General features: G+C 34.1%; 1 long non-coding RNA gene across 2 annotated transcripts; it reads left to right on the forward strand.

Moving 5' to 3' along the window:
• Nucleotides 1–332: 332 nt before the first annotated feature.
• LOC123874338 lies at nucleotides 333–8,595 on the forward strand. Of its 2 annotated transcripts, none has more exons than XR_006797892.1 (2): nucleotides 333–1,358; nucleotides 7,784–8,595. It is a non-coding gene; the product is annotated as an uncharacterized LOC123874338 (long non-coding RNA). The 2 variants fall into 2 exon arrangements; XR_006797893.1 differs by having other exon boundaries at nucleotides 333–1,352.
• Nucleotides 8,596–9,286: the final 691 nt, after the last annotated feature.

Raw genomic sequence — 9,286 nt, forward strand, 5'->3', positions numbered from 1 at the left:
CGCTGTAGCTTTCGCTTATTATTAATTATTAGGAACGTAAATAATTTGAGTTTCCGTGGGAATTCCGAGATAAAAAGTGTATAAAAGCAGTCTTGTTAGGTAAACGCAACGTAGGGAAAAATTTCAAATCAATTTTTGTATTTGACGGATAAAAGAATACAGAACCTGAATTTTTATATAAATAAGAAGAAGAAGAAAACGATTGAAGAAGATGATGATGATTAACTGCTGTCCCAAGTCGTAAGTGACAATGACTTTAAACAGTCTAAGATGTTCGCTGTATAATCCACCAAAATAGACAAATCTGTAGGGTACAATGAGAAGCTTGTGTCAAAATGACATTCCAATGTGGCTGACAAGCACGGGACCCAGAGCTATTCGAGCGCCATATTGGAACGATGTGGCTATTTAAGACCTGTAGCTTAAGGTCTGAGTTCAGTCTACGCTGAAATTTTGGAAGAAATAGTGCAAGTGTTATAGTGTTTCGTGGTGGTTAGAAAAAGCTAAGTATATTAACTATTTGGTTACTTTAATATTAGAATGTTAGTATGATTATCTGCAAATATTTTTGAGACATTAACCATATTGTGATAATTTCCTAAATCTGCTTAAACTTTGATTTGTTATAGTTTGAGGTTTTATCCACATTGTGTAAATTGGTTATTGTTGGTTAAAATGATTTTCTCTGGATTTCCATCGGAAATAATTGTGTGATTAAAATGAATTTCAAATAACGTAATTTTGCTGGTTCTGTAAAACTAATAAGTTTGTCCCGCCATTTTTATTATTGGTGGAATAAGATTACAAAGGCGGTAGTAATGAACTTTGGTTAATAATGTTAAAATAAATACAGTTACATAACCTAAAATAAAAACCACGTGTTAATAATTTATTGACTTTGTTGATTATTTGATTATATCATAAGAGATGAAATTACCTAACCTAAATTAGCACACGTGGTGATAGTGTACTTGCTTTGTTGAATGTTCTGATTATATTAGTGTTATTATATGAATTGCATTTACCTGTTGAAATGAGAATTTTGAATAGATGAATTTAATGAAGTGGAACATAAAGGAAAATATGGGAGAAATATATAATTAATTACTGGTGTTTGTTGTTTTAATTCTATCTTAATAGGTCACATCTAATGCTTGGTCTAACAATTTTCAGAAGTGGGATGATTTCCCGTAGCAGAACCCGGTCGCGCAGCCGGGTGAGGTGGTGTCTATGGAGAATGGAGCGTGAGCAGCCACGGGTGCAAGAAGATGACAACGAAAGCAGCTCCCGGCGCCAACTTCGCTGCCTCGTTGAGTCTACAGACTGACGGCGGATACGACGTTCACCGAGCGGTACTGGTAGGATCTTTCCATATTCTTCTCTGTTGGCTAAACCTCACATTATACCGGAAGTCAGTCAGTCAAAAAAAAACTGAATTACCCGCACGTCAATGGCTAAATAAAATTGAACAGTTAGGAACAATTCATGTTTGGAACAACTCCATAAAGAGTTTTATTACATGGAAGCCTGTTTAATAGGTTTAGGTAAAATGAAGCATATTTCACTACTTTCGTATGAGTATACATGGCAGGAATGGAAAAATAAAATTATGGAGACTTCCTCAAAGTATTGGTTTTGTTGAGTCATTGAAGCAAATGGTACGTCGAATGGTATCAAAATGAAATTATGACTCACTATTCCTATTCCAAATGTAACCTGTTGACGAAATGTGACATCACTAATTTAAAAGCTGTGTCCTGCATCATTGGTGGATTTCTTTATCACATTAGAGCCATGGCCAGGGCAGGTAATTATAGGACACCAGGAGAATTATATTCCCAAATTCTTTGCGTAAATGAAGATAAAATAAATCTTTTTACATGCTTTTTACATCTGTCTGGAATAAATTGTATAATGCAGACTTTTAGAAACAGTTTCGGGGATAAAGATGGCGGCGTACAGGATAATAGAGATGAGAATGAAAACGTTTGTTTCAATTCAATTTGATCAAATTTAGTTATTGATACAGGTCATCTTATAGGTACGAATACATAATAATACTGGTCCCGCTGTACCACGCCAAGCTAGCATGCGAAAATATTAATTGTGTTAAACATAATAAATTCTAAATACAAAAAAAAGTAAAATTTACGATTGTTTGAAATGAATGAAGTTATACAGTAAAAGGGATTTACAATTTTGAATATTTAGTCCTAAAATTATTACAAGATTACCACAAAGAAAAAAAAGAAAGAGGAAAATGGTTAAATATTCAAATAGTTACTTTTAACGTTTTTATTTTATTTATGGTTTACAAGTTCTCTTATTTCCAAAAGGTAATTTGTTTAAAATTTTTAACTGCCATAATGATAGAATTATTAATGGTACGAGCGGTTCTTGGTGACGGGAATCTCAATTTTTTCGTCTTTTGTTATCAAATTCTGTTAACTTTTTTTTTTACTTTTTATTTATTAGCTACAAACAAAGTAGTTTCATAATGAAGGTACAGTTAATAAACGAAGTTTTTGGAAGTAAGGTATGGTCTCTCTGGGACAATCTACATATAACTCTCACGCATCCTCTTTGGGCCAGTAACACGTTTTTATGTTAGAGCCGTTGCCCAAAAAAATTATGCCATATCTTTATACAGAGGCTACTTGACCATAATAAGCCGTCATTAGTACTTTTTGCTAACATGTTCAAACAATACGATGCTTGATTAACTCTTTTATAAACATATTCGATGTGAATTTTTCCATGTTAAATTGGAATCGATTTTCTTATACAAGGACACGTGGTCCGTTTCTGTCCCAAGAATACAAATCACGATTCCGCCGCGATGTGCAATATTTGTAAAACAAATAGTAAGGATAATCTTGCTCAATCTACCCCTATATTTATTGATAGGTGAACCTGTTCTTTTAACGGTATTTTTGTATAGTGTTCCATCTTCGGTACAGTATTATCCAGTTGCATCGTTATTTATTAACCGTTCGTACAACCATTAACCATCGTTAACTTTGGTACGCTTTTAATAAAAAAGGACCAACTTTTAGCACGTGGACACGTAACAAACGAAATTCGGTTTAAAGATTAAATTAATTATAGTAGAAATTGTAAGGAAAGTCAAATTCCGATTTCTATCCTTGAAATACAATAAATCCATGACAAAGATTCATTTGTAGAATCTTAAAATTCTAAAAGAACTTGTCAGTATCTGACAAACATACTCGGATTCATTCGCAACTAATACAAACGAACTAGGCTTAGCCGATAAAATACAATTGAACATCGAACTTAACTCTGAAAAGCCAGTCTGTTATCGTCCATGCAGGTTGTCGTTCGCAGAAAAGGATGTTGTTAGGGATAAAATAGATGATGTGTTAGGAAACTGTATTTTTCGGGAATCCAAGTCAAACTATCCCAGCCCGATTTTATTGGTAGATACGCAAAAAGAATGGAGACTATTGATTGTGCGTTGATCTTAGAAAGCTTGGAAGACAAATATCCGCTCCCAATCATCGAAGACCAAATCGAAGAACTTGGTGGAAAAATATATCCCACCAAAACATTTCATGTAAAATGTGGCCAAGACTCACAAGTTCATAATGCTTTCACTGTTAAAAAGTTATGAGATCTCTAGTAGAGCCAAGCCCCTAGCTAGCTTAGAATTGCGCTGCCCATGGGACCTATCCCAAGTCCAAAGTATATAGCTCTTAAATGCTCTTGAGTATATCACATTTATAACAATAAAGAACAAATAACTCTACTTACAAGCTCTGATTTTACAAACCCTAAATCTTGGTTAAAAAAGGACGGCTTGGCCGTTTAATGTTCGTGGTACTTTTATCTGATATGACATTTAAGCCCGGAATAGCTTGTGCGACAATCATGAAGTATAATAAAAATTAGTAATTGTCGAACAAACTATTTCTTTGACCTTAATATAATATGTTATGTCATGTAATAGTTTCACGAACATTAAACGGCCAAGCCGTACTTTTTTAACCAAGATTTAGGGTTTGTAAAATCAGAGCTTGTAAGTAGAGTTATTTGTTCTTTATTGTTATAAATGTGATATACTCAAGAGCATTTAAGAGCTATATACTTTGGACTTGGGATAGGTCCCATGGGCAGCGCAATTCTAAGCTAGCTAGGGGCTTGGCTCTACTAGAGATCTCATAACTTTTTAACAGTGAAAGCATTATGAACTTGTGAGTCTTGGCCACATTTTACATGAAATGTTTTGGTGGGATTTCATATCTTTTTGGCAGGTGCCCTAGATTTTTTTTTGGATCTATTTTTTGTAGGTACCTACATCATTTTCATGGCCCGCTCTCTATCGTTACCTCTTTTTTTAAAAGCTTTTATTCCACTTCCAATGTATGTAACTATGTTTGTTTGGGTGGAATCTTGCAACTCAATTTTAAAGCAGATATATCAAATTTCAGTCTTTTAGGACTTTAGGAAACACATTTTTTAAATGTACAGACTAGGAAAAGTTTATTTTCCTGTTGTTTGAATGAAATCCCTAGCCTACATACCAAATTTCAGTCTTCTAGGACTTAGGGAAGTACTTTAGAACTTTTGACTAGAGGGGTTTTGAATGGCAATAAATCTGAAACCATAACAGGTAGACAATTGATACTTGGTACGTTTGATAAGTCTGTTAAGGACATATTATCCTGAAAATATCAGCATTCTAGCGATAGACTTTACAAATAATTTGCTTCCCCCATACGTGGGAGTAGAGGGGGAAAATTTTGAATTTCTTAATTTTCCTGTAGTTTGTATGCAATTTCTAGTGTACACACCAAATTTCAGTCTTCTAGGACTTCGGGAAGTACCCTAGAATTACAGACTAGAAGTTTTGACTGTCAATAAATCTGAAACTATAAAAGCTAGACAATTGATACTCAATGCGTTTAATAAATCTGCCCAGGACATCTTATCCTGAAAATATCAGCATTCTAGCGACAGAATTTACAGATTGGCTTCACCCATAAGAGGCGTAGAGGGGGGGCATTTCCAATTTCTTAATTTTCCTGTAGTTTGTAGTCAATTTCTAGTCTACATACCAAATTTCAGTCTTCTAGGACTTCGGGAAGTACCTTCGAGGTTTTGAGTAGAGGTTTTGATGATCATCAGTGAGGGACGAAATCGGCGTATTTTAGGTATCAATAAATCTGTAACCATAAAAGCTAGATATTTGATACTTGGTATATTTGGTAAATTTGCTGAGGACACCTTATACTGAAAATTTCAGCTTTCTAGCGTCATCCAGACCGAAGTTATGACGGGTCGAAAATACGGCGAAACACTTCGAGAAAAAGGTACGTAGCGCCCCGGCCGCCGTTTGGCTCGTCTTGGCGGGGGCACTGCCGTGCCCCCTGATTTTACCAGCTTGGACAGATCTCAGGGATTTTATCAAATTCCTGTAGCAGCAGATTATATTCACAAAACTTGATTTGTGACTCCCGAAGGCCATTACGATTTTTACGGATGCCATCTGGCTTGACGAATTCTCCAGCTGTCTTTTAAAGACGAATGGATACATTGTTTGCTTCAATAAGGAACAAAGTTCTTCATTACATTGATAATATTTTACTACCCACGGTAACTGAGAATGCTTAGACTTATTAAAGGAAAGTGTTACAGACTTACAGATTATATGAGAAGCAGGACTTACTTTGAATTTGGAAAAATGCTATTTCTTACAGGACAAAATGGATTACCTCTATTATGAAATAACTGAACAAAAAAATCCGTCCAGTAAGCAACGTTTCTAGGACTAACTAGCTATATTCGAAAATTTGTGCCAATTATGCTGTTGTATGTTTTGATTTATACAAATGAATTAAGAAAAACGTTCCCTAGTATTGGAAATCTGCTCAACAAAACGCATTTGATTATCTTAAAGTTATATTGACGAGTCGACCAATACTCTCGTTATTTCACCGAACAGGAAATAATATCGAAGTTCATACTGACGCAAGCAGTAAGGGCGTGGCTGGCATTCTGATGCAGAAACAAGAACGTGGATTCAAGCCTATCTCTTATTTTAAACTAGAAAGTTTTGTAAAGAAGAATCTATGTACCATTCCTACGGATTGTAAACTTTAACCGTTGTGAAGTCATTAAGAAGATTTTGAATATACCTAGTAGGTGATCATTTTAAAGTAACTATAGATAATGCGCAGCAGTGCATTATACCTGTTTGAAAACGAATTTGGTGTCAAGGATACCAAGATGGTGGCTATTTCTCCAGGAATAAGATATGGTGGTTGAGCAAAGATCTGGCAAGTCGCATAGTCATGTAGCTAGACATTCATATCGTAGATATTTTGATTGGATAGTTTGTTTGCGAAATCAGGATGATAAAATTCGTATGATAAGGAAAAATTGAAAACTGGCGTTGATCCCGATATTAAAAATAATTTAAAATTAAGGAAGATAAGATTTATAGAACCAAGATGGAAAGGAAAGACTGGTAATACCGAAATACGGAAGATGGAACATAATGAGGAAGTACCGTGATTGCATAGGACATCCAAGGTTAAAACGTGAGGGTACCATAAAAAGCCATTTTTGGGTTACCAGAACGGCGAGGTTGTTGTGTAGATGATATATTTAAAAGGAGTTAATACGGAAAAGTGGAAGGTGAGGTGCAGATAGAAATCTGAATGTTAGACGAAAATTAAAGAGAAAATTAAAGGGAAAAGGGAATATTAAAGGGACCTTACAAAACTCCTAAAGAAGTTGACAATTATATAGATATGTAATTAAATCTCTGAAAGGTATGAACGATTATAAAACTTTGGTGCTTTGGTTTCGTCGGACTCCCTAGAAAGATTCGAAGCAGAAGTTAACTCCTCTTCGAGTGGTGAAGATAGTGAGGTTAATGGTACAGAAGGAACTAATTGGATTAATTAATCAATGGAATGATTGCAGATTATAACTGAAAGAATTAAATAATTGAATTGTTGGAAGGATAGATATTGATTAACTGGTTAAAAAAAATTAATGGTTAAAAAAATGGCTATGATTGATTGGTATATTGGAAATGGTTTAAAAAAAATGTTGGTTGGAAATGGTTCCAACAATGGTTATGATTGATTGGTATATTGGAAATGGTTTTAAAAAAATGTTGGTTGGAAATGGTTCCAAAAATGGTTATGATTGATATTTTGGATATTGAAAATGGTAAAAAAAAAGGGAAAAAAAGAATATGGTTATGATTGATATTATGGTTATTGGAAATGGTAAAAAAAAATGGTTATGATGAGATTATGGTTATTATGATTGATTGATTTATTGGGTATAGTAAAATAGTCGCAATGGTTGTGACAAATTGGTTTATAGAAAACAGTTGTAAGAGTTATGAATTTAGTTAATCTTTATGAAGTTGGTTGAGTTTCACAGCAGTTTTATAGAAACTATTGATTATGGATATAATTACATGAGTTGTTTAAGTTATTAACTTATTCGCTTCTAGTAAAGTAATTGTGGTTGAATATAATTTTGGATATAAAGGAGATTTTTCATCACTGTATGAGGCCTGGGCTAGAACTTCGTAGGATATACTTGGGTTATAGTCCAGAAAACAATGAACAGTTTTAAACTATATTATATTTTCTATAAAATGGCTTTGTTTGGTCGTACAAAACAAGTTTGTTAGTTTTCATACATTTTAACGAGTATATTGGAAGAATATAAAAAGTCAATGCGGAAATATGTTTTAAAATATTTACGAAATAAAATTTTTGCACACTTCTCTTTGCAGGGTCGCAAAGCGAGTCAGGATGGACGAGTGTCAAAATGACATTCCAATGTGGCTGACAAGCACGGGACCCAGAGCTATTCGAGCGCCATATTGGAACGATGTGGCTATTTAAGACCTGTAGCTTAAGGTCTGAGTTCAGTCTACGCTGAAATTTTGGAAGAAATAGTGCAAGTGTTATAGTGTTTCGTGGTGGTTAGAAAAAGCTAAGTATATTAACTATTTGGTTACTTTAATATTAGAATGTTAGTATGATTATCTGCAAATATTTTTGAGACATTAACCATATTGTGATAATTTCCTAAATCTGCTTAAACTTTGATTTGTTATAGTTTGAGGTTTTATCCACATTGTGTAAATTGGTTATTGTTGGTTAAAATGATTTTCTCTGGATTTCCATCGGAAATAATTGTGTGATTAAAATGAATTTCAAATAACGTAATTTTGCTGGTTCTGTAAAACTAATAAGTTTGTCCCGCCATTTTTATTATTGGTGGAATAAGATTACAAAGGCGGTAGTAATGAACTTTGGTTAATAATGTTAAAATAAATACAGTTACATAACCTAAAATAAAAACCACGTGTTAATAATTTATTGACTTTGTTGATTATTTGATTATATCATAAGAGATGAAATTACCTAACCTAAATTAGCACACGTGGTGATAGTGTACTTGCTTTGTTGAATGTTCTGATTATATTAGTGTTATTATATGAATTGCATTTACCTGTTGAAATGAGAATTTTGAATAGATGAATTTAATGAAGTGGAACATAAAGGAAAATATGGGAGAAATATATAATTAATTACTGGTGTTTGTTGTTTTAATTCTATCTTAATAGGTCACATCTAATGCTTGGTCTAACACTTGCGATATGCATCGTTCGCCCTTCCACTGCTAAATATACAGGTAAAGCGAGCCACCAAGCATATTATATCAAGTGTACTTCCTTTCGCAAAGTACCTAAAGCCTGATTCTATCCAAACGGCTTTATGTCACGCATTGATATACTAAAATTATCATGCTGCTGCCGCGATGCATCGCAGCGGACGCTCGTAGTATGGTGTACAGATCTGGGAAAAGCCGCTATCGCTTATGAAATGCCCTATAATTCCTTAAGTTCTCGGGTTGCCGACGCCATTAGTTTTGTTTCTTGTAGCCAACTCCGGTTAACTGGGTGTCTCAAGAATTAGTTAATGAACTTAAGCTACCCTACCCGATCCTACCCGCGCTTGCAACAACGTGATAATAAATCGTATGCATAATATTATTAGGTACATAAGGCGCTGTGGTTACCTACCTAAGTTTCCTTCTCTCTCGCACATTCTATCATTTTCAATGATTGTGTATAAGTACCTACTTTTAGGAAAATGTGGCTCAGTGAACTCCAAAACACACCTAGTTTTGATAGAGAAAAATGGGGCTAAAAATATTGAATGTTTCTTCCATTTTTCTCTGTAAAAACTTCCCTAAGCCACATTTTTTGTTAAAAGTGTAAGTAGGT

This window comes from Maniola jurtina, chromosome 18 (assembly GCF_905333055.1).
Source record: "Maniola jurtina chromosome 18, ilManJurt1.1, whole genome shotgun sequence".
Lineage (NCBI taxonomy): Eukaryota > Metazoa > Arthropoda > Insecta > Lepidoptera > Nymphalidae > Maniola > Maniola jurtina.